Here is a 24,378-nt window from a genome sequence, read left to right as displayed (position 1 = left end):
TTGCACTAGTAGCTTTTTTTCAAGCAAGTTCTGTTCGTCCGTTCTCCGTAATCGTTTGGTATCTGATTAAACTGACATACTCGCCTATGGCTTTCGTAAACGAAAATTTCATTGTGACCCCGACGTGATTTGAACACGCAACCTTCTGATCTGGAGTCAGACGCGCTACCGTTGCGCCACGGAGTCGACGCTGCTTAGGTCTTGTCATGAATAGGTTCCTCGAACACTTACTGTACCGTTCAAACCTAAGAAATAATGACAGTAGGATCCACGAGACACTCGTCCCGGATGTACTTGCTCTGGCGGGGGTGTAACTCAGTGGTAGAGTGTCTGCTTCGCATGCAGAAAGTCCTGGGTTCAAATCCCAGCTCCTCCAATTTTTGTTTCTCCGTGCAGCAGTACATGAAAACTTTTGCCTATCACCATATTCTACAAAATTCAGTGTACAAGATTCTTCCCCCAAGCAAGTGGATTTCGTACAGTTCGACCTCATGGCGGGAGGACGATGACCTGCAAGACCCTGGGCTGCGATCCCCCCCCATTGAAATGTTGCTCCAAAGCCTTCGGTATGGCGTGCAGGGTGCATCTCAAACATGTATTTGCAACTCACCGCGACAATCGTCATTTGTTTTTTCGAGATACTGAAAAATGAAGGGGGCACCCGGGATTGAACCGGGGACCTCTCGATCTGCAGTCGAATGCTCTACGACTGAGCTATACCCCCTTTCACGATCTTTGCGTTCCCATAACTTAAGGAAAAATATTATACTCTGCCTGGCTAAAGACGTCTAATCGAGCAAAATATTGCGTAATCATTATCTCTCAGTTATATATTAGCGTTAAACGATATAAATATCAAAAATACTAGACACTTCGCGCCTGGAGAAAGTGCGAGTCGGCGCCTTCACCTTAATGTCAGAACGCGAAAATTGCACTAGTAGCTTTTTTTCAAGCAAGTTCTGTTCGTCCGTTCTCCGTAATCGTTTGGTATCTGATTAAACTGACATACTCGCCTATGGCTTTCGTAAACGAAAATTTCATTGTGACCCCGACGTGATTTGAACACGCAACCTTCTGATCTGGAGTCAGACGCGCTACCGTTGCGCCACGGAGCCGACGCTGCTTAGGTCTTGTCATGAATAGGTTCCTCGAACACTTACTGTACCGTTCAAACCTAAGAAATAATGACAGTAGGATCCACGAGACACTCGTCCCGGATGTACTTGCTCTGGCGGGGGTGTAACTCAGTGGTAGAGTGTCTGCTTCGCATGCAGAAAGTCCTGGGTTCAAATCCCAGCTCCTCCAATTTTTGTTTCTCCGTGCAGCAGTACATGAAAACTTTTGCCTATCACCATATTCTACAAAATTCAGTGTACAAGATTCTTCCCCCAAGCAAGTGGATTTCGTACAGTTCGACCTCATGGCGGGAGGACGATGACCTGCAAGACCCTGGGCTGCGATCCCCCCCCATTGAAATGTTGCTCCAAAGCCTTCGGTATGGCGTGCAGGGTGCATCTCAAACATGTATTTGCAACTCACCGCGACAATCGTCATTTGTTTTTTCGAGATACTGAAAAATGAAGGGGGCACCCGGGATTGAACCGGGGACCTCTCGATCTGCAGTCGAATGCTCTACGACTGAGCTATACCCCCATTCACGATCTTTGCGTTCCCATAACTTAAGGAAAAATATTATACTCTGCCTGGCTAAAGACGTCTAATCGAGCAAAATATTGCGTAATCATTATCTCTCAGTTATATATTAGCGTTAAACGATATAAATATCAAAAATACTAGACACTTCGCGCCTGGAGAAAGTGCGAGTCGGCGCCTTCACCTTAATGTCAGAACGCGAAAATTGCACTAGTAGCTTTTTTTCAAGCAAGTTCTGTTCGTCCGTTCTCCGTAATCGTTTGGTATCTGATTAAACTGACATACTCGCCTATGGCTTTCGTAAACGAAAATTTCATTGTGACCCCGACGTGATTTGAACACGCAACCTTCTGATCTGGAGTCAGACGCGCTACCGTTGCGCCACGGAGTCGACGCTGCTTAGGTCTTGTCATGAATAGGTTCCTCGAACACTTACTGTACCGTTCAAACCTAAGAAATAATGACAGTAGGATCCACGAGACACTCGTCCCGGATGTACTTGCTCTGGCGGGGGTGTAACTCAGTGGTAGAGTGTCTGCTTCGCATGCAGAAAGTCCTGGGTTCAAATCCCAGCTCCTCCAATTTTTGTTTCTCCGTGCAGCAGTACATGAAAACTTTTGCCTATCACCATATTCTACAAAATTCAGTGTACAAGATTCTTCCCCCAAGCAAGTGGATTTCGTACAGTTCGACCTCATGGCGGGAGGACGATGACCTGCAAGACCCTGGGCTGCGATCCCCCCCCATTGAAATGTTGCTCCAAAGCCTTCGGTATGGCGTGCAGGGTGCATCTCAAACATGTATTTGCAACTCACCGCGACAATCGTCATTTGTTTTTTCGAGATACTGAAAAATGAAGGGGGCACCCGGGATTGAACCGGGGACCTCTCGATCTGCAGTCGAATGCTCTACGACTGAGCTATACCCCCATTCACGATCTTTGCGTTCCCATAACTTAAGGAAAAATATTATACTCTGCCTGGCTAAAGACGTCTAATCGAGCAAAATATTGCGTAATCATTATCTCTCAGTTATATATTAGCGTTAAACGATATAAATATCAAAAATACTAGACACTTCGCGCCTGGAGAAAGTGCGAGTCGGCGCCTTCACCTTAATGTCAGAACGCGAAAATTGCACTAGTAGCTTTTTTTCAAGCAAGTTCTGTTCGTCCGTTCTCCGTAATCGTTTGGTATCTGATTAAACTGACATACTCGCCTATGGCTTTCGTAAACGAAAATTTCATTGTGACCCCGACGTGATTTGAACACGCAACCTTCTGATCTGGAGTCAGACGCGCTACCGTTGCGCCACGGAGCCGACGCTGCTTAGGTCTTGTCATGAATAGGTTCCTCGAACACTTACTGTACCGTTCAAACCTAAGAAATAATGACAGTAGGATCCACGAGACACTCGTCCCGGATGTACTTGCTCTGGCGGGGGTGTAACTCAGTGGTAGAGTGTCTGCTTCGCATGCAGAAAGTCCTGGGTTCAAATCCCAGCTCCTCCAATTTTTGTTTCTCCGTGCAGCAGTACATGAAAACTTTTGCCTATCACCATATTCTACAAAATTCAGTGTACAAGATTCTTCCCCCAAGCAAGTGGATTTCGTACAGTTCGACCTCATGGCGGGAGGACGATGACCTGCAAGACCCTGGGCTGCGATCCCCCCCCATTGAAATGTTGCTCCAAAGCCTTCGGTATGGCGTGCAGGGTGCATCTCAAACATGTATTTGCAACTCACCGCGACAATCGTCATTTGTTTTTTCGAGATACTGAAAAATGAAGGGGGCACCCGGGATTGAACCGGGGACCTCTCGATCTGCAGTCGAATGCTCTACGACTGAGCTATACCCCCATTCACGATCTTTGGGTTCCCATAACTTAAGGAAAAATATTATACTCTGCCTGGCTAAAGACGTCTAATCGAGCAAAATATTGCGTAATCATTATCTCTCAGTTATATATTAGCGTTAAACGATATAAATATCAAAAATACTAGACACTTCGCGCCTGGAGAAAGTGCGAGTCGGCGCCTTCACCTTAATGTCAGAACGCGAAAATTGCACTAGTAGCTTTTTTTCAAGCAAGTTCTGTTCGTCCGTTCTCCGTAATCGTTTGGTATCTGATTAAACTGACATACTCGCCTATGGCTTTCGTAAACGAAAATTTCATTGTGACCCCGACGTGATTTGAACACGCAACCTTCTGATCTGGAGTCAGACGCGCTACCGTTGCGCCACGGAGTCGACGCTGCTTAGGTCTTGTCATGAATAGGTTCCTCGAACACTTACTGTACCGTTCAAACCTAAGAAATAATGACAGTAGGATCCACGAGACACTCGTCCCGGATGTACTTGCTCTGGCGGGGGTGTAACTCAGTGGTAGAGTGTCTGCTTCGCATGCAGAAAGTCCTGGGTTCAAATCCCAGCTCCTCCAATTTTTGTTTCTCCGTGCAGCAGTACATGAAAACTTTTGCCTATCACCATATTCTACAAAATTCAGTGTACAAGATTCTTCCCCCAAGCAAGTGGATTTCGTACAGTTCGACCTCATGGCGGGAGGACGATGACCTGCAAGACCCTGGGCTGCGATCCCCCCCCATTGAAATGTTGCTCCAAAGCCTTCGGTATGGCGTGCAGGGTGCATCTCAAACATGTATTTGCAACTCACCGCGACAATCGTCATTTGTTTTTTCGAGATACTGAAAAATGAAGGGGGCACCCGGGATTGAACCGGGGACCTCTCGATCTGCAGTCGAATGCTCTACGACTGAGCTATACCCCCTTTCACGATCTTTGCGTTCCCATAACTTAAGGAAAAATATTATACTCTGCCTGGCTAAAGACGTCTAATCGAGCAAAATATTGCGTAATCATTATCTCTCAGTTATATATTAGCGTTAAACGATATAAATATCAAAAATACTAGACACTTCGCGCCTGGAGAAAGTGCGAGTCGGCGCCTTCACCTTAATGTCAGAACGCGAAAATTGCACTAGTAGCTTTTTTTCAAGCAAGTTCTGTTCGTCCGTTCTCCGTAATCGTTTGGTATCTGATTAAACTGACATACTCGCCTATGGCTTTCGTAAACGAAAATTTCATTGTGACCCCGACGTGATTTGAACACGCAACCTTCTGATCTGGAGTCAGACGCGCTACCGTTGCGCCACGGAGTCGACGCTGCTTAGGTCTTGTCATGAATAGGTTCCTCGAACACTTACTGTACCGTTCAAACCTAAGAAATAATGACAGTAGGATCCACGAGACACTCGTCCCGGATGTACTTGCTCTGGCGGGGGTGTAACTCAGTGGTAGAGTGTCTGCTTCGCATGCAGAAAGTCCTGGGTTCAAATCCCAGCTCCTCCAATTTTTGTTTCTCCGTGCAGCAGTACATGAAAACTTTTGCCTATCACCATATTCTACAAAATTCAGTGTACAAGATTCTTCCCCCAAGCAAGTGGATTTCGTACAGTTCGACCTCATGGCGGGAGGACGATGACCTGCAAGACCCTGGGCTGCGATCCCCCTCCATTGAAATGTTGCTCCAAAGCCTTCGGTATGGCGTGCAGGGTGCATCTCAAACATGTATTTGCAACTCACCGCGACAATCGTCATTTGTTTTTTCGAGATACTGAAAAATGAAGGGGGCACCCGGGATTGAACCGGGGACCTCTCGATCTGCAGTCGAATGCTCTACGACTTTTTTTTTTTTTTTTTTTTTTTTATGTAGACTGCTGACTGAAATAAAGATTAAAACACGAAAACTTCAGTCCTGGTGTAGGGAAGAAACATATATAAAGGCGGCAAATCCAGAAACAGTATAAAAGAAAATGGCTCACACAGGTGACCTTAGCCAACACCCTCTCGTTCAAATGTCAGGCTAAGCATATTGGCAAAATCATCTCGGAGGCCTGGCAATCGCAAGCGCTGCCAGTAAGCAGTAAGCATGTACTGCCGAAACGCTAGGTGTCCATCCTCTTCATGACAACTGTTGACAAAATGTACGAAATGGCCAATCAACCACATGACGGTATGGAGCTTCGTCCGCGGAAAAAAGGAAGAATCGGGCCGGACGATGATGTCAATAGTATAAGCGGCTTCAGCAGACCTAGTGACAAAAGCAAGTTGTTTCCTGAGCCAACGCCAATTAGCAAGGTGCCCACAGCAGGTGAATCGATGTTCAAGGGTATCCAAGAGACCACACCGAGTACAGGTGTCCGTGTCAGAAAGACCAATACGGTGCAGTCGTACATTGGTGGGAACCAAATTATTTATTACCCTATACCACGTGGACGTCACGGCCATAGAGTGGATCGGCAGACTAACGTTCTTCCAGACGTTCCTCCAGGACACAGATGGAGACGCCAGTTCTATTGGATTGGGACCGGCCAGCCCCTCCCAGCGGGCAATCAAGCCCTTGGTCGTTGGCACCGGTCGCCGCAAGAAGATGTCACCGAGGTAACTCACCGCAATGTAAAATTCCCGAATGTGTTTCAACTTAAAATTTAGGCGTCCGACATCGACAGGTGGAGCAAGGCTCGCCGGACGCACAACAGTAAAAAGCCTGGATGTAATTGAAGTCACTTCTTGCGTAACAATTAGAGTCGTTCGGCGGACGTACAAAGCAGACGCCTTGCGAGTAATGTCAGAGAGGCCCAAGCCTCCGGAGAGACGCGGTTTCGTCATTACCTCGTAACGTAACTTGAATAGATGGCCCTTCCATATAAATCTGCTAGACAATTGGCGCAACCTTTTCGCCACCATCATGGGAAGTGGGAACAGCTGAGCAACATAATAAGCCTTACATAGAACGTAGGTGTCTAAAATTCTGACTTTTTGCAAAATGGTAGCAGAGCGCTGCTCATGGACCATCAGAGCCCCCTGTATCTTCTCGGTGACAGATTTCCAATTGAGAGCCGCCATTTTTAGAGGACACCGATCAATGATAATCCCCAAGGACGTATGGCGATCGACAAAAGTGGCCCAAGGGACGTCAGCATCGCGAAATCCTCGAATATCAAGGAACTTACATTTACCCTGATTGAGACGCGCTCCAGAGACACGACAGTATGCATCAACCGCCCCTTTCAACAACGGGATATCATACGTTGACGGAGGAGAACAACGACATCATCCGCATATGCCTTAACAGAGAGCTTCCCACCAGAGAGGGACATACCCTGAAGCTTGAGAGCAATAGTCCGAAGCAGCGGTTCCAGGGACAATACGAATAAAGACATAGAGAGCGGACTACCCTGAGGCACTCCGCGGCGGATAGCAATGGGCGGCGTCAGCTGCCCATTGACTGACACCCGAGCTGTTATTCCCCTATACAAATTGCCAAGAACACCACGTGATGAAGCGTTAAAACCTATTGTACCTAAAACACGATCTAAAAACACATGACTGACGTGATCAAAAGCCTTATAAAAATCAAGGAAGGCAAAGGCACAATGTACGTTTGTAACCGCCGCAACCGAGACAACATCCCGATATTCGGCTACTGGTGTCAGAATAGATCTATCATGAAAACAACATTGATGTGCACCAATCACACCCCGAAGCAGAGAAGACAACCGGCTATTGAGCGCTCTAGCAGCTGTCTTATAGTCAAAATTCAGCAATGTGAGCGGACGAAGATTGGCAGCAGATAAACGACCAGAGGACTTCGGGATTAAAACAATTTTCCCTACTTTAAAATCGGCAGGCACATCCATCCCCCTGACAATCTCATTTAAAATCTGCGTAAAAATGCCACCCAAAAGAGGCCAAAAACGGAGATAAAATTCTTTAGGCAGGCCGTCTGGACCCGGCGATTTACTGGACGGAGAGCGAGCAATAAAGTCGAAAACATCATCTACCTGGAACTCCCGGAGAAATTCGCCGTTCGCGTCAGGCGCGATCGTCGCAGTTAGATCCCCAAAGACATCATCCGAAAGAGACTCACCAGAATCATCGGCAGAATACAGACTAGTGTAATACTGATGAAGAGCACGAACCATTTCCTCCTGTGCAATAAGCTGTCGCCCATCATCCACCGTAAGAGAAGAGATGAAGGAGTGACGACGACGAGTCTGATGCCGTAGCAGGTGGTACAAGGATGTCAGTTCACCTTCAACAAGAGAGTGAGGTTTCGACTTAACTCGCAGACCATCCATCTGTCGTCGTTTAAGGCTCAAGAGCTTGGCTTTAATACGACGAACATCATGGATCCGCAGTGGAGAGGTACCCGCCGCGTCATATAGTTCACGCAGGACAGAGTAGTAATATTCATACGTGTTCTTAAAATCACGCGTCCTAGCAGCACAGTAGAAAATCAAAGTCTGACGAATCTTGGGCTTGGCAAACGCAGTCCACCAAACCAGCAAGGAGGGGTATCGCGGGACAGAGCGAAGACATCGCTCCCACACGCCACTTATAACATCATCCATAGCACTGTCGGCAAGGTGGGAAACATTTAACATCCACTGGGAACGATAAAGTTTTGCAGGTTGGCGACTAAGATTTACAGTTGCAGTAAAAGCACAATGGTCAGAAAAACTAGTAGGAATAACATCGACAGAAAGAATTTTATCACATAAAAAATCAGATAAATAGAATCTGTCGAGTCTACTGCATGAGGACGCGGTAAAAAACGTATATTTCACCAGGGTTGGATATTTGTGTTCCCAAACATCACGCAGATGCATCGTACGAACTAAGTCATGTAAATCACGGCAATAATTAAAATTGGGGGACTGGTCTGCAGGGCGTAAAACACAATTAAAATCGCCTCCGAGCAGGAGACTCCGAGGACTCTGGCGCAAAAGATAAATAAGCTCTTCTTTATAAAAGCGCGATCGAGCCACAGTGTGACCCGAACCAGAGGGGGCATACAAAACAACGAGGCGGAGATCAAAAAGACGACAACCAATCCCACGGCCAGAGTCAAGGAATTCAATGTCAGTAATAGGAATGCCCTCTCGAAAGAAAAGAGCAGTTCCTGTTGAATATTCCGGCGCGACATTAAAAACAGTTTGAAATCCAGGTAGAGAGAGATCAGAAAACAACACTTCCTGCAAAAACACTACGTCCGCACAGGCGTCGTAAATAAACTGCCGCAAAGAGGCAATGCGAACGTCGGACTCAATACGGTTAACATTTAAGGTAAGAAAGGTGTATGCTTGAACCATAGAGAGAAAAGCGAGAAAACAAATCACCTACACCGACGCACCAGCGTCACAGTCCATAGCAGGGGTGACAGAGGCATCCGAGGGAGGGGGACTGCTACCCCGTTCCGCGGATCCCTTACGTTTCGGTTTTTTACGAACAGCATTAACGTTCGGCTGAACGCGTAACTTGCGTCGGCTGACGGGCAAGGAAACTTCAGCCGCCGGTGACGTAGGAGGGTCAAGTTCTGTATCCGACACCACCCGCGCCGGTCCACATGCGGGATCCGGGGTCGCGGGGGAAACATCCGACAAAACGGAATGGTCAACACCTGCACTAGCTTCCGGCAAACATGGACTGCACGGAGGCGAAACGTGAGCAGGAAGGTCCGAGGCCGCAGAGTTGGAAGGAAGCGGAGCAGCTCCGCTGGCAGAGGTATGGGGCAGCGAAGCAGGAAGTTGTCGCGGCTCCACTTGTTGTGACATCGCAGTCGGTTCGGAAGACGGCGCCAACAGGCCCGACCGACGACCCGACTCGAGAGAAGCTGCGTCGGAGGCCGGAGGGGCGCCAGCAGCCGCCACCGGAACCGCTACCTCAGGAGGGCAGGGAGCAGCTACAGTACACAGTGGCTCGGAGGATGCCGGTCGCTCGGACCGGGGCATCTCAGGGAGATCCTCATCCGTACTATTTCCATCGTGTGGGCGACGCCTCTTATTATTCAAAAGTGGCACACCCACCTGAGGGACAGACGGAACAACATCAGATTTAGCACGCAAAGGAGGAAATTCTGTATCAGGGGTGCGCAAAACCTGTGGAGGGGCGCTACTACCACTGGACTGTGCTACACCAAGAGCAGAACCACCTGCAACGAGGTCAGCGACCGTTAACTTGCGACGCTGTTCGAGAGAATTTTTTAAAACAAAAACTCTCCGCGGACAGTCGGTACGCACGTGACCACTTTCATTGCACAAAAAACAGGTGCCCACCTGACCACTATATGTTACATGGACACGATATCCACCGATCTGCAGGTGAGATGGAATATTCTGCTTAACGTGCATTTCGACTGAACGAATACCACTGTAACATTGCAGGCGATGTTGGCTTGACCAGCGTTCAAGGCGAATGCTCTTTACATCACCATACTTCTGTAGACCCTCCTTAAGATAGACATTATCCACCTCCGGTGGAAGGTTGTAAACACGAACATCGGTATACGTGATGGAAGCATTGGAAAGCAGCACGGTACTTACAGAATCATCCCGATGCCGAAAGAGAACTTGATGACCATATTTAGAAAGAATTTTATCAACCTGAAGTGGGTCCATAAACTTAACAAAGAAAACATACAGTTCGGTATCAAAATAAGCAGTGTGCACCTGATCCGAATGAACACCAAAGGTATCTACCAACCAATCATGAATCTCAAGAGAACTAGGTTGCACATGGCGGGTTGACTTGTCAAAAGCAAAACTAACTGTAGCCTGACGAGGAATAACCTGGGACGACATTTTCAAAATATGCGGTCGAAACCGCTACACAAAAAACACTGAAATAAGGACAGAAAGTAACACAAGGTACGAAACAACGACGGAGAAACACTCACAGAAGTTGCAACACAACACGGAAACAAAAACTATAGTCCACTATACGTAACGCTACGGCGGAGCGGAAGACTAGGCACGTCCACACTGCACGGCGTCTAAAGCGGAACTGGCGACTGAGCTATACCCCCATTCACGATCTTTGCGTTCCCATAACTTAAGGAAAAATATTATACTCTGCCTGGCTAAAGACGTCTAATCGAGCAAAATATTGCGTAATCATTATCTCTCAGTTATATATTAGCGTTAAACGATATAAATATCAAAAATACTAGACACTTCGCGCCTGGAGAAAGTGCGAGTCGGCGCCTTCACCTTAATGTCAGAACGCGAAAATTGCACTAGTAGCTTTTTTTCAAGCAAGTTCTGTTCGTCCGTTCTCCGTAATCGTTTGGTATCTGATTAAACTGACATACTCGCCTATGGCTTTCGTAAACGAAAATTTCATTGTGACCCCGACGTGATTTGAACACGCAACCTTCTGATCTGGAGTCAGACGCGCTACCGTTGCGCCACGGAGTCGACGCTGCTTAGCTCTTGTCATGAATAGGTTCCTCGAACACTTACTGTACCGTTCAAACCTAAGAAATAATGACAGTAGGATCCACGAGACACTCGTCCCGGATGTACTTGCTCTGGCGGGGGTGTAACTCAGTGGTAGAGTGTCTGCTTCGCATGCAGAAAGTCCTGGGTTCAAATCCCAGCTCCTCCAATTTTTGTTTCTCCGTGCAGCAGTACATGAAAACTTTTGCCTATCACCATATTCTACAAAATTCAGTGTACAAGATTCTTCCCCCAAGCAAGTGGATTTCGTACAGTTCGACCTCATGGCGGGAGGACGATGACCTGCAAGACCCTGGGCTGCGATCCCCCCCCATTGAAATGTTGCTCCAAAGCCTTCGGTATGGCGTGCAGGGTGCATCTCAAACATGTATTTGCAACTCACCGCGACAATCGTCATTTGTTTTTTCGAGATACTGAAAAATGAAGGGGGCACCCGGGATTGAACCGGGGACCTCTCGATCTGCAGTCGAATGCTCTACGACTGAGCTATACCCCCATTCACGATCTTTGCGTTCCCATAACTTAAGGAAAAATATTATACTCTGCCTGGCTAAAGACGTCTAATCGAGCAAAATATTGCGTAATCATTATCTCTCAGTTATATATTAGCGTTAAACGATATAAATATCGAAAATACTAGACACTTCGCGCCTGGAGAAAGTGCGAGTCGGCGCCTTCACCTTAATGTCAGAACGCGAAAATTGCACTAGTAGCTTTTTTTCAAGCAAGTTCTGTTCGTCCGTTCTCCGTAATCGTTTGGTATCTGATTAAACTGACATACTCGCCTATGGCTTTCGTAAACGAAAATTTCATTGTGACCCCGACGTGATTTGAACACGCAACCTTCTTTTTTTTTTTTTTTTTTTTTTTTTTTTCTTTTTTTTTTTTTTTTTTTTTTTTTTTTTTTTTGTAATCTTTATTATGGAACAAACGGAGAGTACATATATATATATACACAAAGCAAAAGTTCTTCAAGGTACCAGTTAAACATATACAAAGGAGTGTTAGGTAAACAAATTATTAGAATAACATGAAATACAACAAATTAGAACATATCCAGTTTTCCTTTTTTTTTTTGTTTTTTTTGTTTTTGTTTTTGTTTAAAAATTTGTATTGAACAAACTAAAGGTACATATATATTCACTATGCAAGAGTTCTTCAAGGTACCATTTAAAAATATACAAATGACTGTTAGTTAAACAAAAAAAATATTAAAAAAGAAAAACATTAAATACAACAAAATATAACATATTCTGTCTTCTTCCTTTTTGTAAAATAAATAAATAAATAAATAAATAAAACTGTGTTTGTTTTTGGTCGATGCATGAGAACGTGGATATGGGTGTTGCATCATGTGACAGGTAGGCATGGTACACCCCAACTTTGAGGGGGGTCAAGAAAGACGCTGCGGAGATAACCGGCAAAAGTTTGTCGGTAAGATGGTTTTCGGGTGAGGGTGCTATGCGCGGTCACAACTTTGTACCAGAAGTCAAGGACTGTATGCGGACCACTCCGAAAGAGATATTCTAAAGCCTGTCCTCGAAACCAGATTAGGGTATGGTGCTTAGCAAGAGGGTAGTGAAATGTCTGGGGCAACAACAGGAAATCCGGGGTTACCGTCGTTGGCGGGGCACGGAGGTAAAAGCCCACGATTCGTTGGATGAGGAGCCATACGTTTTGTTTCAGGGGGCACGTAAGACGGTGCTCGTCGGTGTCTTCGAGCTGACAGTCAGGGCAGAGTGGGGAGGTGGCCAGTCCTATGCGGTAAAGTCGACTATTAGTCGGGAATTTCCCATAGACTAAAACATACCAGAGTGCAGACACAGACGACGGTAAAAAGGGTGCATGCACACACCCCCAAACCGTGCGCCAGTTAATGTCAGGATGCTGTAGCACCATGGGGTCGCAAGGGTTGGACAGCATAAACAAACGATAATAATCTTTTGTACGGGGAGGACGGGTGACTGGAAGATCGGCCCGAACGTAGCTGAGTTCTATGAAACAATTGGCGACGTAGTACAATAATGGAGAAATAGGCGCCACATTGATCGGTGGATCGAGGGAAGCTGGTCGGAGGATATCTAAGAGACAGCGTGTTAAAGACGGGACCGGCCCCTGCCAGTGCCGCAACAGAGTGTGGACAAAGAGTGCAGAAGAGCGTGCCCGCACGTTGATGAGTCCGAGGCCACCTTTTGCAGGAGGCAGTGTTAGAGTGTTGTAGCGGACTTTGAAAAGTGCCCCTGCTGACACGAAATATCCAAAGGCTGATTGGATGCGGCGGCCAAGGAGTAACGGCAGTGGGAGGATCTGGGCGACGTGTACCAGTTTAGGGGCGACATAGGTGTTTACATAGGACACACGTTGGAGTTGGTTTAAGTTACGGTGCACTTGACCGCGGACATGGTGCCGAATCGACTGCAAAAGCCGCCGGTAAGCCAGGGCCACTGTGCGGTGTGTGGAACTCGTAAATTCGATACCCAAGTAACGAAGGGTGGCACTAACTGGGAGTGGGGTCGGCACCATAGCCGGGAGGCCGCGCCCAATGTGCATCATAGTCGATTTACGGACATTAAGAATGCTACCAGAAAGACGCCCATACTGCTGGATCCATTGGATGGCGTCATTGAGTTCCGTGGAGGAGCAGGTGAGAAAGAGGAGATCGTCCGCATAAGCCCTACAGTGAAAGGTGTGGTCACGCAAAGTGAGGCCCTGCAGTCTAGAGGTAAGTCCAGTGATGAGGGGCTCAAGTGCAATGGCATACAGTAAAGTAGACATAGGGCATCCTTGACGCACAGAGCGGCGTATAGGAATCGGTCCTACAAGCCTCCCATTGACTTGTACCACCGAGACCGCGGGAAGGAGTAACCGGCGAATGGCATCGACAAAAAGCAATGGGAACCCCATACGTGTCGCCACCATGAGGAGGAAAGGGTGTCGAACGCGATCAAAGGCACTCGTGAAATCGACGGATACCAGTGCTGCACGAAGGCGACAAACCGACGCCAGTGCAATGAGGTCACGGCATTCTCCCAGGGCTGTTTGTAAGGTGGCCCCACAACCACGTGCAGTCTGCTCAGGAGAAAGGACCGTAGGTAAGACGGTGCGTATGCGCGCTGCTAAGAGGCGTGCATAGATTTTATAGTCTGCATTCAGTAGTGTAAGGGGGCGATATGCAGAGACATGAGACCCTCCCTTCGGTTTAGGCACAGGTAGAAGAATGCCAGTGACGAATTCAGGTGGAATTGGGAAGGACGGAGTAAAGAGTTCCTGAATCATTTCCGTCCAGCGAGGAAGCATTAACGTGGTGAACGCCCGGTAAAACTCCACTGGGAGACCATCTGGTCCGGGTGATTTGTTCTTGGCCCCTTTGTTGATCGCTTCTACCACCTCTTCTGCGGTGATTGCAGACATCATGGACGTTGACTCCGCTACGGTAAGGGTCCGTTCAGGGGAAGGACGGAGATCATCAGGAATGGGCGTCGCCATCGCTTCATCATCATAAAATTGGCGATAATGTTCAGCAAAGGCGGACACGACCGCCGCCTGTGTTGTGTGGTGAACACCATCGGAGGTCGTGATGTTGGGGACGAAAAGCCGACGTCGACGACTATGGTCGGATGCGGCATGGATTGTGGATGGGGTTTCGTCGTGGAGGAGGTCTTGTCGTCGGGAACGCACCACGACACCATGCAGTCGTGCACGTTGAAGAGAGAGGAGACGAGCTTTAGTACGTTGTCGTTCCCTGTGGGTGTCAGGTGATGGAGGGAGCGCATCGAGCTCACGGAGGACCGCGTAATGAAAATTTGTGGTGTCTCGATGCCATGCTGCTGCTTCCTTGCCACATTGTATGAAGGCCTTTCTGATCGCAGGTTTGGCACATTTGAGCCACCAATGGAACGTGGATGTGTACTGCGGAAGGCGTCTTTCGCAAGACGCCCATGTAGTGGCAATACATTGTCGGCAGTGTGGATCATTAAGGAGGGAGGTATTAAGCTTCCAGTAACCTCTTCTGCGCCACACTGACTGAGGTGGCAGAGCCAGGGAGCAAATGACGGCGCAATGGTCCGAAAATGCAAGGGGCCATCGTTCAGCTTGGGCGACTTCATTGCCGAGGTGAGCAGAGACATAAAACCGGTCCAGTCTGCTCGCAGAATGTGCTGTATAATGGGTAAAACCGGGGGTATTGCCATGAATTTTCTCCCAAACGTCCACCAGATGAAAATCTTCGATTAAGGTGAGCAGCGCCGGGCATGGCGAATAACCAGGTACTTGGTCCTGCGGATGGAGGACACAGTTGAAATCGCCTCCCATGATAAGGCGATCATAGCGTCCAGAAAACAGGGGCGCCACGTCATGTCCGAAGAAAGTGGACCGCTGCCGACGGTTCGTGGAGCCAGACGGAGCGTAGATATTGATGACGCGCGTATCGAAGATGGTAACAGCCATGCCTCTTCCACAGGGAAGGATTGTCGTGTCCGTGAGTGGGATTCCTTCGCGTATGTAGAAAGCCACTCCACGCCCTGATTCATCACATGTGGACGTGTATGAGTCGTAGCCGTAGACTGGTGGTAGTGTGGCAACGCGTACTTCCTGAAGAAGGGCGACGTCGACGTCAGAGGCCCGAAGCATGTCACATAGGAGTTGCAGCTTGGGTGCAGTGCCGATCATGTTGATGTTCAGTGTGGCAAACCGGTATGTTTGTTTCAGTGGTGGTGGACGCGCATCTACCATCACCAAGGGAAGTAAGAGGAGGGCACCGACAGGAAGTCCCGTCCCATCAGCTGCAATGCCTCGCTTTTGATGTTAACAGGCAGCCTCGTCCGGCGGAGGTAACTCATCCGGAGGAGGGGGCGTACCTTCCTCAATGTCGTCGGCCCATGCTCCTGTGCCGTGGGTCTGTCCAATGTCCATGGGAATTGCGTCGTGGTGAGAGAGATCTGGAGTTGTCGGCGGGGAGACAGGCGTCTCAACCGGCGCACCGATCGTTACATTGTGCGTGGCGACCTCCATAGTGGTCCCGTCCTGCGAAACGTCTTGTTCATCGTGAAAGTTGTCCGCCGACCTCTGCGTGAAAATGTCGGCTGCTTGGGTGTCGTCGTCGTCGTCGCGGGTGGCAACGCTCTGAGAGCCCGTGGGGGAACGGCGACGGCGTTTGCGCCTACGTGGCGAGCGTTGTTTGCGCACGTGTTCCTCAGTGTCGGACGACGGCAAGGAGGAGCGTCGACCTGGTTCGAAGGCGTCGGTGGGTACAATGAGATTGTCAAACAGGTGTTGTGAAGATGTACTGGTCTCCTCAGCGTCCGGTGTGGGAGCCTGTTCGGCGGCAAGATTGTCCGGCGGGACGTCTGTACCGTCCGTTGGTGACTGGGACGGTGGGACGTGCCGATCGGAAGGACCGGGCGACGGACTGGACGAAACTGTAGACGTGGCAAGAGCCGCTGCGTAAGTGACCGGTAGGGCGGTCATCGTGGGTGTGACGGACGCTTCCGACAACGGGAGCTGCGCGACACGTCGTTGAATGCATTCAGACCGTAGGTGACCTTCTTTCCCGCAACCGGAACAGGTCCGAGGTTGGCCGTCGTACATTATAATGGCACGGCAGCCTCCGATACGTAGATAGGAAGGCACGTGTTTCTGCAACTCGATGCGGACCTGTCTAACACCGTTTAAAACTGGATAGGTCTGAAATTGGACCCATCGTTCGGCAACATGTTCCAGAACGTTGCCATAGGGACGGAGCGCCTCGATGACGACGTCTGCAGGTAGTTCGAACGGCAGTTCGAAGATCCTTATCGTCCGTGTGCCGAGACCTGCGTGATCGACGGTAACGGGTCCGACGTTGCCGTCGGAATGACAGAAGCGCAGTCCACGTTTTGCCTCTTGAAGCACCTTGTCGCACGCCGCATCGTTGATCATTTTGACGTAGACGGTACTGCTAACTATGGACAAGTGGATGCCAATTAGATCCGTTGGTGGTATTTTAACTTCATCGCGTATAAATCGTTCTACCTCCAGGGCCTTGGGTCGGGCGAAGTCGGAACAAAAGTTGAAACGTAATGTCTTCTTCCGATAGTTGTGCGCCATGGTGGTCTAGAAGGAAAACGGCACTTACAGCGGCCGAAGTAAACACAAACACACCGTGCGCGCCTCGCCCGCAGCGCTCTGGCGCGTGACCGCCTCGCAGCACTGCCGGCGGCAGACTGTTCTGATCTGGAGTCAGACGCGCTACCGTTGCGCCACGGAGTCGACGCTGCTTAGGTCTTGTCATGAATAGGTTCCTCGAACACTTACTGTACCGTTCAAACCTAAGAAATAATGACAGTAGGATCCACGAGACACTCGTCCCGGATGTACTTGCTCTGGCGGGGGTGTAACTCAGTGGTAGAGTGTCTGCTTCGCATGCAGAAAGTCCTGGGTTCAAATCCCAGCTCCTCCAATTTTTGTTTCTCCGTGCAGCAGTACATGAAAACTTTTGCCTATCACCATATTCTACAAAATTCAGTGTACAAGATTCTTCCCCCAAGCAAGTGGATTTCGTACAGTTCGACCTCATGGCGGGAGGACGATGACCTGCAAGACCCTGGGCTGCGATCCCCCCCCATTGAAATGTTGCTCCAAAGCCTTCGGTATGGCGTGCAGGGTGCATCTCAAACATGTATTTGCAACTCACCGCGACAATCGTCATTTGTTTTTTCGAGATACTGAAAAATGAAGGGGGCACCCGGGATTGAACCGGGGACCTCTCGATCTGCAGTCGAATGCTCTACGACTGAGCTATACCCCCTTTCACGATCTTTGCGTTCCCATAACTTAAGGAAAAATATTATACTCTGCCTGGCTAAAGACGTCTAATCGAGCAAAATATTGCGTAATCATTATCTCTCAGTTATATATTAGCGTTAAACGATATAAATATCAAAAATACTAGACACTTCGCGCCTGGAGAAAGTGCGAGTCGGCGCCTTCACCTTAATGTCAGAACGCGAAAATTGCACTAGTAGCTTTTTTTCAAGCAAGTTCTGTTCGTCCGTTCTCCGTAATCGTTTGGTATCTGATTAAACTGACATACTCGCCTATGGCTTTCGTAAACGAAAATTTCATTGTGACCCCGACGTGATTTGAACACGCAACCTTCTGATCTGGAGTCAGACGCGCTACCGTTGCGCCACGGAGTCGACGCTGCTTAGGTCTTGTCATGAATAGGTTCCTCGAACACTTACTGTACCGTTCAAACCTAAGAAATAATGACAGTAGGATCCACGAGACACTCGTCCCGGATGTACTTGCTCTGGCGGGGGTGTAACTCAGTGGTAGAGTGTCTGCTTCGCATGCAGAAAGTCCTGGGTTCAAATCCCAGCTCCTCCAATTTTTGTTTCTCCGTGCAGCAGTACATGAAAACTTTTGCCTATCACCATATTCTACAAAATTCAGTGTACAAGATTCTTCCCCCAAGCAAGTGGATTTCGTACAGTTCGACCTCATGGCGGGAGGACGATGACCTGCAAGACCCTGGGCTGCGATCCCCCCCCATTGAAATGTTGCTCCAAAGCCTTCGGTATGGCGTGCAGGGTGCATCTCAAACATGTATTTGCAACTCACCGCGACAATCGTCATTTGTTTTTTCGAGATACTGAAAAATGAAGGGGGCACCCGGGATTGAACCGGGGACCTCTCGATCTGCAGTCGAGTGCTCTACGACTGAGCTATACCCCCTTTCACGATCTTTGCGTTCCCATAACTTAAGGAAAAATATTATACTCTGCCTGGCTAAAGACGTCTAATCGAGCAAAATATTGCGTAATCATTATCTCTCAGTTATATATTAGCGTTAAACGATATAAATATCAAAAATACTAGACACTTCGCGCCTGGAGAAAGTGCGAGTCGGCGCCTTCACCTTAATGTCAGAACGCGAAAATTGCACTAGTAGCTTTTTTTCAAGCAAGTTCTGTTCGTCCGTTCTCCGTAATCGTTTGGTATCTGATTAAACTGACATACTCGCCTATGGCTTTCGTAAACGAAAATTTCATTGTGACCCCGACGTGATTTGAACACGCAACCTTCTGATCTGGAGTCAGACGCGCTACCGTTGCGCCACGGAGTCGACGCTGCTTAGGTCTTGTCATGAATAGGTTCCTCGAACACTTACTGTACCGTTCAAACCTAAGAAATAATGACAGTAGGATCCACGAGACACTCGTCCCGGATGTACTTGCTCTGGCGGGGGTGTAACTCAGTGGTAGAGTGTCTGCTTCGCATGCAGAAAGTCCTGGGTTCAAATCCCAGCTCCTCCAATTTTTGTTTCTCCGTGCAGCAGTACATGAAAACTTTTGCCTATCACCATATTCTACAAAATTCAGTGTACAAGATTCTTCCCCCAAGCAAGTGGATTTCGTACAGTTCGACCTCATGGCGGGAGGACGATGACCTGCAAGACCCTGGGCTGCGATCCCCCCCCATTGAAATGTTGCTCCAAAGCCTTCGGTATGGCGTGCAGGGTGCATCTCAAACATGTATTTGCAACTCACCGCGACAATCGTCATTTGTTTTTTCGAGATACTGAAAAATGAAGGGGGCACCCGGGATTGAACCGGGGACCTCTCGATCTGCAGTCGAATGCTCTACGACTGAGCTATACCCCCTTTCACGATCTTTGCGTTCCCATAACTTAAGGAAAAATATTATACTCTGCCTGGCTAAAGACGTCTAATCGAGCAAAATATTGCGTAATCATTATCTCTCAGTTATATATTAGCGTTAAACGATATAAATATCAAAAATACTAGACACTTCGCGCCTGGAGAAAGTGCGAGTCGGCGCCTTCACCTTAATGTCAGAACGCAAAAATTGCACTAGTAGCTTTTTTTCAAGCAAGTTCTGTTCGTCCGTTCTCCGTAATCGTTTGGTATCTGATTAAACTGACATACTCGCCTATGGCTTTCGTAAACGAAAATTTCATTGTGACCCCGACGTGATTTGAACACGCAACCTTCTGATCTGGAGTCAGACGCGCTACCGTTGCGCCACGGAGTCGACGCTGCTTAGGTCTTGTCATGAATAGGTTCCACGAACACTTACTGTACCGTTCAAACCTAAGAAATAATGACAGTAGGATCCACGAGACACTCGTCCCGGATGTACTTGCTCTGGCGGGGGTGTAACTCAGTGGTAGAGTGTCTGCTTCGCATGCAGAAAGTCCTGGGTTCAAATCCCAGCTCCTCCAATTTTTGTTTCTCCGTGCAGCAGTACATGAAAACTTTTGCCTATCACCATATTCTACAAAATTCAGTGTACAAGATTCTTCCCCCAAGCAAGTGGATTTCGTACAGTTCGACCTCATGGCGGGAGGACGATGACCTGCAAGACCCTGGGCTGCGATCCCCCCCCATTGAAATGTTGCTCCAAAGCCTTCGGTATGGCGTGCAGGGTGCATCTCAAACATGTATTTGCAACTCACCGCGACAATCGTCATTTGTTTTTTCGAGATACTGAAAAATGAAGGGGGCACCCGGGATTGAACCGGGGACCTCTCGATCTGCAGTCGAATGCTCTACGACTGAGCTATACCCCCATTCACGATCTTTGCGTTCCCATAACTTAAGGAAAAATATTATACTCTGCCTGGCTAAAGACGTCTAATCGAGCAAAATATTGCGTAATCATTATCTCTCAGTTATATATTAGCGTTAAACGATATAAATATCAAAAATACTAGACACTTCGCGCCTGGAGAAAGTGCGAGTCGGCGCCTTCACCTTAATGTCAGAACGCGAAAATTGCACTAGTAGCTTTTTTTCAAGCAAGTTCTGTTCGTCCGTTCTCCGTAATCGTTTGGTATCTGATTAAACTGACATACTCGCCTATGGCTTTCGTAAACGAAAATTTCATTGTGACCCCGACGTGATTTGAACACGCAACCTTCTGATCTGGAGTCAGACGCGCTACCGTTGCGCCACGGAGTCGACGCTGCTTAGGTCTTGTCATGAATAGGTTCCTCGAACTCTTACTGTACCGTTCAAACCTAAGAAATAATGACAGTAGGATCCACGAGACACTCGTCCCGGATGTACTTGCTCTGGCGGGGGTGTAACTCAGTGGTAGAGTGTCTGCTTCGCATGCAGAAAGTCCTGGGTTCAAATCCCAGCTCCTCCAATTTTTGTTTCTCCGTGCAGCAGTACATGAAAACTTTTGCCTATCACCATATTCTACAAAATTCAGTGTACAAGATTCTTCCCCCAAGCAAGTGGATTTCGTACAGTTCGACCTCATGGCGGGAGGACGATGACCTGCAAGACCCTGGGCTGCGATCCCCCCCCATTGAAATGTTGCTCCAAAGCCTTCGGTATGGCGTGCAGGGTGCATCTCAAACATGTATTTGCAACTCACCGCGACAATCGTCATTTGTTTTTTCGAGATACTGAAAAATGAAGGGGGCACCCGGGATTGAACCGGGGACCTCTCGATCTGCAGTCGAATGCTCTACGACTGAGCTATACCCCCTTTCACGATCTTTGCGTTCCCATAACTTAAGGAAAAATATTATACTCTGCCTGGCTAAAGACGTCTAATCGAGCAAAATATTGCGTAATCATTATCTCTCAGTTATATATTAGCGTTAAACGATATAAATATCAAAAATACTAGACACTTCGCGCCTGGAGAAAGTGCGAGTCGGCGCCTTCACCTTAATGTCAGAACGCGAAAATTGCACTAGTAGCTTTTTTTCAAGCAAGTTCTGTTCGTCCGTTCTCCGTAATCGTTTGGTATCTGATTAAACTGACATACTCGCCTATGGCTTTCGTAAACGAAAATTTCATTGTGACCCCGACGTGATTTGAACACGCAACCTTCTGATCTGGAGTCAGACGCGCTACCGTTGCGCCACGGAGTCGACGCTGCTTAGGTCTTGTCATGAATAGGTTCCTCGAACACTTACTGTACCGTTCAAACCTAAGAAATAATGACAGTAGGATCCACGAGACACTCGTCCCGGATGTACTTGCTCTGGCGGGGGTGTAACTCAGTGGTAGAGTGTCTGCTTCGCATGCAGAAAGTCCTGGGTTCAAATCCCAGCTCCTCCAATTTTTGTTTCTCCGTGCAGCAGTACATGAAAACTTTTGCCTATCACCATATTCTACAAAATTCAGTGTACAAGATTCTTCCCCCAAGCAAGTGGATTTCGTACAGTTCGACCTCATGGCGGGAGGACGATGACCTGCAAGACCCTGGGCTGCGATCCCCCCCCATTGAAATGTTGCTCCAAAGCCTTCGGTATGGCGTGCAGGGTGCATCTCAAACATGTATTTGCAACTCACCGCGACAATCGTCATTTGTTTTTTCGAGATACTGAAAAATGAAGGGGGCACCCGGGATTGAACCGGGGACCTCTCGATCTGCAGTCGAATGCTCTACGACTGAGCTATACCCCCTTTCACGATATTTGCGTTCCCATAACTTAAGGAAAAATATTATACTCTGCCTGGCTAAAGACGTCTAATCGAGCAAAATATTGCGTAATCATTATCTCTCAGTTATATATTAGCGTTAAACGATATAAATATCAAAAATACTAGACACTTCGCGCCTGGAGAAAGTGCGAGTCGGCGCCTTCACCTTAATGTCAGAACGCGAAAATTGCACTAGTAGCTTTTTTTTTCAAGCAAGTTCTGTTCGTCCGTTCTCCGTAATCGTTTGGTATCTGATTAAACTGACATACTCGCCTATGGCTTTCGTAAACGAAAATTTCATTGTGACCCCGACGTGATTTGAACACGCAACCTTCTGATCTGGAGTCAGACGCGCTACCGTTGCGCCACGGAGTCGACGCTGCTTAGGTCTTGTCATGAATAGGTTCCTCGAACACTTACTGTACCGTTCAAACCTAAGAAATAATGACAGTAGGATCCACGAGACACTCGTCCCGGATGTACTTGCTCTGGCGGGGGTGTAACTCAGTGGTAGAGTGTCTGCTTCGCATGCAGAAAGTCCTGGGTTCAAATCCCAGCTCCTCCAATTTTTGTTTCTCCGTGCAGCAGTACATGAAAACTTTTGCCTATCACCATATTCTACAAAATTCAGTGTACAAGATTCTTCCCCCAAGCAAGTGGATTTCGTACAGTTCGACCTCATGGCGGGAGGACGATGACCTGCAAGACCCTGGGCTGCGATCCCCCCCCATTGAAATGTTGCTCCAAAGCCTTCGGTATGGCGTGCAGGGTGCATCTCAAACATGTATTTGCAACTCACCGCGACAATCGTCATTTGTTTTTTCGAGATACTGAAAAATGAAGGGGGCACCCGGGATTGAACCGGGGACCTCTCGATCTGCAGTCGAATGCTCTACGACTGAGCTATACCCCCATTCACGATCTTTGCGTTCCCATAACTTAAGGAAAAATATTATACTCTGCCTGGCTAAAGACGTCTAATCGAGCAAAATATTGCGTAATCATTATCTCTCAGTTATATATTAGCGTTAAACGATATAAATATCAAAAATACTAGACACTTCTCGCCTGGAGAAAGTGCGAGTCGGCGCCTTCACCTTAATGTCAGAACGCGAAAATTGCACTAGTAGCTTTTTTTCAAGCAAGTTCTGTTCGTCCGTTCTCCGTAATCATTTGGTATCTGATTAAACTGACATACTCGCCTATGGCTTTCGTAAACGAAAATTTCATTGTGACCCCGACGTGATTTGAACACGCAACCTTCTGATCTGGAGTCAGACGCGCTACCGTTGCGCCACGGAGTCGACGCTGCTTAGGTCTTGTCATGAATAGGTTCCTCGAACACTTACTGTACCGTTCAAACCTAAGAAATAATGACAGTAGGATCCACGAGACACTCGTCCCGGATGTACTTGCTCTGGCGGGGGTGTAACTCAGTGGTAGAGTGTCTGCTTCGCATGCAGAAAGTCCTGGGTTCAAATCCCAGCTCCTCCAATTTTTGTTTCTCCGTGCAGCAGTACATGAAAACTTTTGCCTATCACCATATTCTACAAAATTCAGTGTACAAGATTCTTCCCCCAAGCAAGTGGATTTCGTACAGTTCGACCTCATGGCGGGAGGACGATGACCTGCAAGACCCTGGGCTGCGATCCCCCCCCATTGAAATGTTGCTCCAAAGCCTTCGGTATGGCGTGCAGGGTGCATCTCAAACATGTATTTGCAACTCACCGCGACAATCGTCATTTGTTTTTTCGAGATACTGAAAAATGAAGGGGGCACCCGGGATTGAACCGGGGACCTCTCGATCTGCAGTCGAATGCTCTACGACTGAGCTATACCCCCATTCACGATCTTTGCGTTCCCATAACTTAAGGAAAAATATTATACTCTGCCTGGCTAAAGACGTCTAATCGAGCAAAATATTGCGTAATCATTATCTCTCAGTTATATATTAGCGTT

General features: G+C 48.0%; 43 non-coding genes across 43 annotated transcripts; 15 read left to right on the top strand and 28 right to left on the bottom strand.

Annotated features, from left to right (window-relative positions):
• Positions 1 to 114: 114 nt before the first annotated feature.
• Positions 115 to 186, bottom strand: Trnaw-cca. Its single transcript has one exon. It is a non-coding gene; the product is annotated as a tRNA-Trp (tRNA).
• A 118-nt stretch (positions 187 to 304) lies between these two features.
• Trnaa-cgc lies at positions 305 to 376 on the top strand. Its single transcript has one exon. It is a non-coding gene; the product is annotated as a tRNA-Ala (tRNA).
• A 276-nt stretch (positions 377 to 652) lies between these two features.
• On the bottom strand, positions 653 to 724 carry Trnac-gca. The gene has a single exon. It is a non-coding gene; the product is annotated as a tRNA-Cys (tRNA).
• A 319-nt stretch (positions 725 to 1,043) lies between these two features.
• Positions 1,044 to 1,115, bottom strand: Trnaw-cca. Its single transcript has one exon. It is a non-coding gene; the product is annotated as a tRNA-Trp (tRNA).
• Positions 1,116 to 1,233: 118 nt separating this feature from the next.
• On the top strand, positions 1,234 to 1,305 carry Trnaa-cgc. The gene has a single exon. It is a non-coding gene; the product is annotated as a tRNA-Ala (tRNA).
• Positions 1,306 to 1,581: 276 nt separating this feature from the next.
• Positions 1,582 to 1,653, bottom strand: Trnac-gca. The gene has a single exon. It is a non-coding gene; the product is annotated as a tRNA-Cys (tRNA).
• Positions 1,654 to 1,972: 319 nt separating this feature from the next.
• Trnaw-cca lies at positions 1,973 to 2,044 on the bottom strand. The gene has a single exon. It is a non-coding gene; the product is annotated as a tRNA-Trp (tRNA).
• A 118-nt stretch (positions 2,045 to 2,162) lies between these two features.
• On the top strand, positions 2,163 to 2,234 carry Trnaa-cgc. Its single transcript has one exon. It is a non-coding gene; the product is annotated as a tRNA-Ala (tRNA).
• Positions 2,235 to 2,510: 276 nt separating this feature from the next.
• On the bottom strand, positions 2,511 to 2,582 carry Trnac-gca. Its single transcript has one exon. It is a non-coding gene; the product is annotated as a tRNA-Cys (tRNA).
• Positions 2,583 to 2,901: 319 nt separating this feature from the next.
• On the bottom strand, positions 2,902 to 2,973 carry Trnaw-cca. The gene has a single exon. It is a non-coding gene; the product is annotated as a tRNA-Trp (tRNA).
• A 118-nt stretch (positions 2,974 to 3,091) lies between these two features.
• Positions 3,092 to 3,163, top strand: Trnaa-cgc. Its single transcript has one exon. It is a non-coding gene; the product is annotated as a tRNA-Ala (tRNA).
• A 276-nt stretch (positions 3,164 to 3,439) lies between these two features.
• Trnac-gca lies at positions 3,440 to 3,511 on the bottom strand. Its single transcript has one exon. It is a non-coding gene; the product is annotated as a tRNA-Cys (tRNA).
• Positions 3,512 to 3,830: 319 nt separating this feature from the next.
• Positions 3,831 to 3,902, bottom strand: Trnaw-cca. Its single transcript has one exon. It is a non-coding gene; the product is annotated as a tRNA-Trp (tRNA).
• Positions 3,903 to 4,020: 118 nt separating this feature from the next.
• Trnaa-cgc lies at positions 4,021 to 4,092 on the top strand. The gene has a single exon. It is a non-coding gene; the product is annotated as a tRNA-Ala (tRNA).
• A 276-nt stretch (positions 4,093 to 4,368) lies between these two features.
• Trnac-gca lies at positions 4,369 to 4,440 on the bottom strand. Its single transcript has one exon. It is a non-coding gene; the product is annotated as a tRNA-Cys (tRNA).
• A 319-nt stretch (positions 4,441 to 4,759) lies between these two features.
• On the bottom strand, positions 4,760 to 4,831 carry Trnaw-cca. Its single transcript has one exon. It is a non-coding gene; the product is annotated as a tRNA-Trp (tRNA).
• A 118-nt stretch (positions 4,832 to 4,949) lies between these two features.
• Positions 4,950 to 5,021, top strand: Trnaa-cgc. The gene has a single exon. It is a non-coding gene; the product is annotated as a tRNA-Ala (tRNA).
• A 5,837-nt stretch (positions 5,022 to 10,858) lies between these two features.
• On the bottom strand, positions 10,859 to 10,930 carry Trnaw-cca. The gene has a single exon. It is a non-coding gene; the product is annotated as a tRNA-Trp (tRNA).
• Positions 10,931 to 11,048: 118 nt separating this feature from the next.
• On the top strand, positions 11,049 to 11,120 carry Trnaa-cgc. Its single transcript has one exon. It is a non-coding gene; the product is annotated as a tRNA-Ala (tRNA).
• A 276-nt stretch (positions 11,121 to 11,396) lies between these two features.
• On the bottom strand, positions 11,397 to 11,468 carry Trnac-gca. Its single transcript has one exon. It is a non-coding gene; the product is annotated as a tRNA-Cys (tRNA).
• Positions 11,469 to 17,336: 5,868 nt separating this feature from the next.
• Positions 17,337 to 17,408, top strand: Trnaa-cgc. The gene has a single exon. It is a non-coding gene; the product is annotated as a tRNA-Ala (tRNA).
• Positions 17,409 to 17,684: 276 nt separating this feature from the next.
• On the bottom strand, positions 17,685 to 17,756 carry Trnac-gca. Its single transcript has one exon. It is a non-coding gene; the product is annotated as a tRNA-Cys (tRNA).
• A 319-nt stretch (positions 17,757 to 18,075) lies between these two features.
• Trnaw-cca lies at positions 18,076 to 18,147 on the bottom strand. Its single transcript has one exon. It is a non-coding gene; the product is annotated as a tRNA-Trp (tRNA).
• A 118-nt stretch (positions 18,148 to 18,265) lies between these two features.
• Positions 18,266 to 18,337, top strand: Trnaa-cgc. Its single transcript has one exon. It is a non-coding gene; the product is annotated as a tRNA-Ala (tRNA).
• Positions 18,338 to 18,613: 276 nt separating this feature from the next.
• Trnac-gca lies at positions 18,614 to 18,685 on the bottom strand. The gene has a single exon. It is a non-coding gene; the product is annotated as a tRNA-Cys (tRNA).
• Positions 18,686 to 19,004: 319 nt separating this feature from the next.
• Positions 19,005 to 19,076, bottom strand: Trnaw-cca. Its single transcript has one exon. It is a non-coding gene; the product is annotated as a tRNA-Trp (tRNA).
• A 118-nt stretch (positions 19,077 to 19,194) lies between these two features.
• Trnaa-cgc lies at positions 19,195 to 19,266 on the top strand. The gene has a single exon. It is a non-coding gene; the product is annotated as a tRNA-Ala (tRNA).
• A 276-nt stretch (positions 19,267 to 19,542) lies between these two features.
• Trnac-gca lies at positions 19,543 to 19,614 on the bottom strand. The gene has a single exon. It is a non-coding gene; the product is annotated as a tRNA-Cys (tRNA).
• A 319-nt stretch (positions 19,615 to 19,933) lies between these two features.
• Trnaw-cca lies at positions 19,934 to 20,005 on the bottom strand. The gene has a single exon. It is a non-coding gene; the product is annotated as a tRNA-Trp (tRNA).
• Positions 20,006 to 20,123: 118 nt separating this feature from the next.
• On the top strand, positions 20,124 to 20,195 carry Trnaa-cgc. Its single transcript has one exon. It is a non-coding gene; the product is annotated as a tRNA-Ala (tRNA).
• Positions 20,196 to 20,471: 276 nt separating this feature from the next.
• Positions 20,472 to 20,543, bottom strand: Trnac-gca. Its single transcript has one exon. It is a non-coding gene; the product is annotated as a tRNA-Cys (tRNA).
• A 319-nt stretch (positions 20,544 to 20,862) lies between these two features.
• Positions 20,863 to 20,934, bottom strand: Trnaw-cca. Its single transcript has one exon. It is a non-coding gene; the product is annotated as a tRNA-Trp (tRNA).
• Positions 20,935 to 21,052: 118 nt separating this feature from the next.
• Positions 21,053 to 21,124, top strand: Trnaa-cgc. The gene has a single exon. It is a non-coding gene; the product is annotated as a tRNA-Ala (tRNA).
• A 276-nt stretch (positions 21,125 to 21,400) lies between these two features.
• Positions 21,401 to 21,472, bottom strand: Trnac-gca. Its single transcript has one exon. It is a non-coding gene; the product is annotated as a tRNA-Cys (tRNA).
• A 319-nt stretch (positions 21,473 to 21,791) lies between these two features.
• On the bottom strand, positions 21,792 to 21,863 carry Trnaw-cca. Its single transcript has one exon. It is a non-coding gene; the product is annotated as a tRNA-Trp (tRNA).
• A 118-nt stretch (positions 21,864 to 21,981) lies between these two features.
• Trnaa-cgc lies at positions 21,982 to 22,053 on the top strand. The gene has a single exon. It is a non-coding gene; the product is annotated as a tRNA-Ala (tRNA).
• Positions 22,054 to 22,329: 276 nt separating this feature from the next.
• Positions 22,330 to 22,401, bottom strand: Trnac-gca. The gene has a single exon. It is a non-coding gene; the product is annotated as a tRNA-Cys (tRNA).
• A 321-nt stretch (positions 22,402 to 22,722) lies between these two features.
• On the bottom strand, positions 22,723 to 22,794 carry Trnaw-cca. Its single transcript has one exon. It is a non-coding gene; the product is annotated as a tRNA-Trp (tRNA).
• A 118-nt stretch (positions 22,795 to 22,912) lies between these two features.
• Trnaa-cgc lies at positions 22,913 to 22,984 on the top strand. The gene has a single exon. It is a non-coding gene; the product is annotated as a tRNA-Ala (tRNA).
• A 276-nt stretch (positions 22,985 to 23,260) lies between these two features.
• On the bottom strand, positions 23,261 to 23,332 carry Trnac-gca. Its single transcript has one exon. It is a non-coding gene; the product is annotated as a tRNA-Cys (tRNA).
• Positions 23,333 to 23,651: 319 nt separating this feature from the next.
• Trnaw-cca lies at positions 23,652 to 23,723 on the bottom strand. Its single transcript has one exon. It is a non-coding gene; the product is annotated as a tRNA-Trp (tRNA).
• Positions 23,724 to 23,841: 118 nt separating this feature from the next.
• Positions 23,842 to 23,913, top strand: Trnaa-cgc. Its single transcript has one exon. It is a non-coding gene; the product is annotated as a tRNA-Ala (tRNA).
• Positions 23,914 to 24,189: 276 nt separating this feature from the next.
• Positions 24,190 to 24,261, bottom strand: Trnac-gca. The gene has a single exon. It is a non-coding gene; the product is annotated as a tRNA-Cys (tRNA).
• Positions 24,262 to 24,378: the final 117 nt, after the last annotated feature.

This window comes from Schistocerca piceifrons, chromosome 3 (genome assembly GCF_021461385.2).
Source record: "Schistocerca piceifrons isolate TAMUIC-IGC-003096 chromosome 3, iqSchPice1.1, whole genome shotgun sequence".
Taxonomy (NCBI): Eukaryota; Metazoa; Arthropoda; class Insecta; order Orthoptera; family Acrididae; genus Schistocerca; species Schistocerca piceifrons.
Note: the sequence above shows the minus strand (reverse complement) of the source record. Positions and strands in the feature narration are given on the sequence as shown.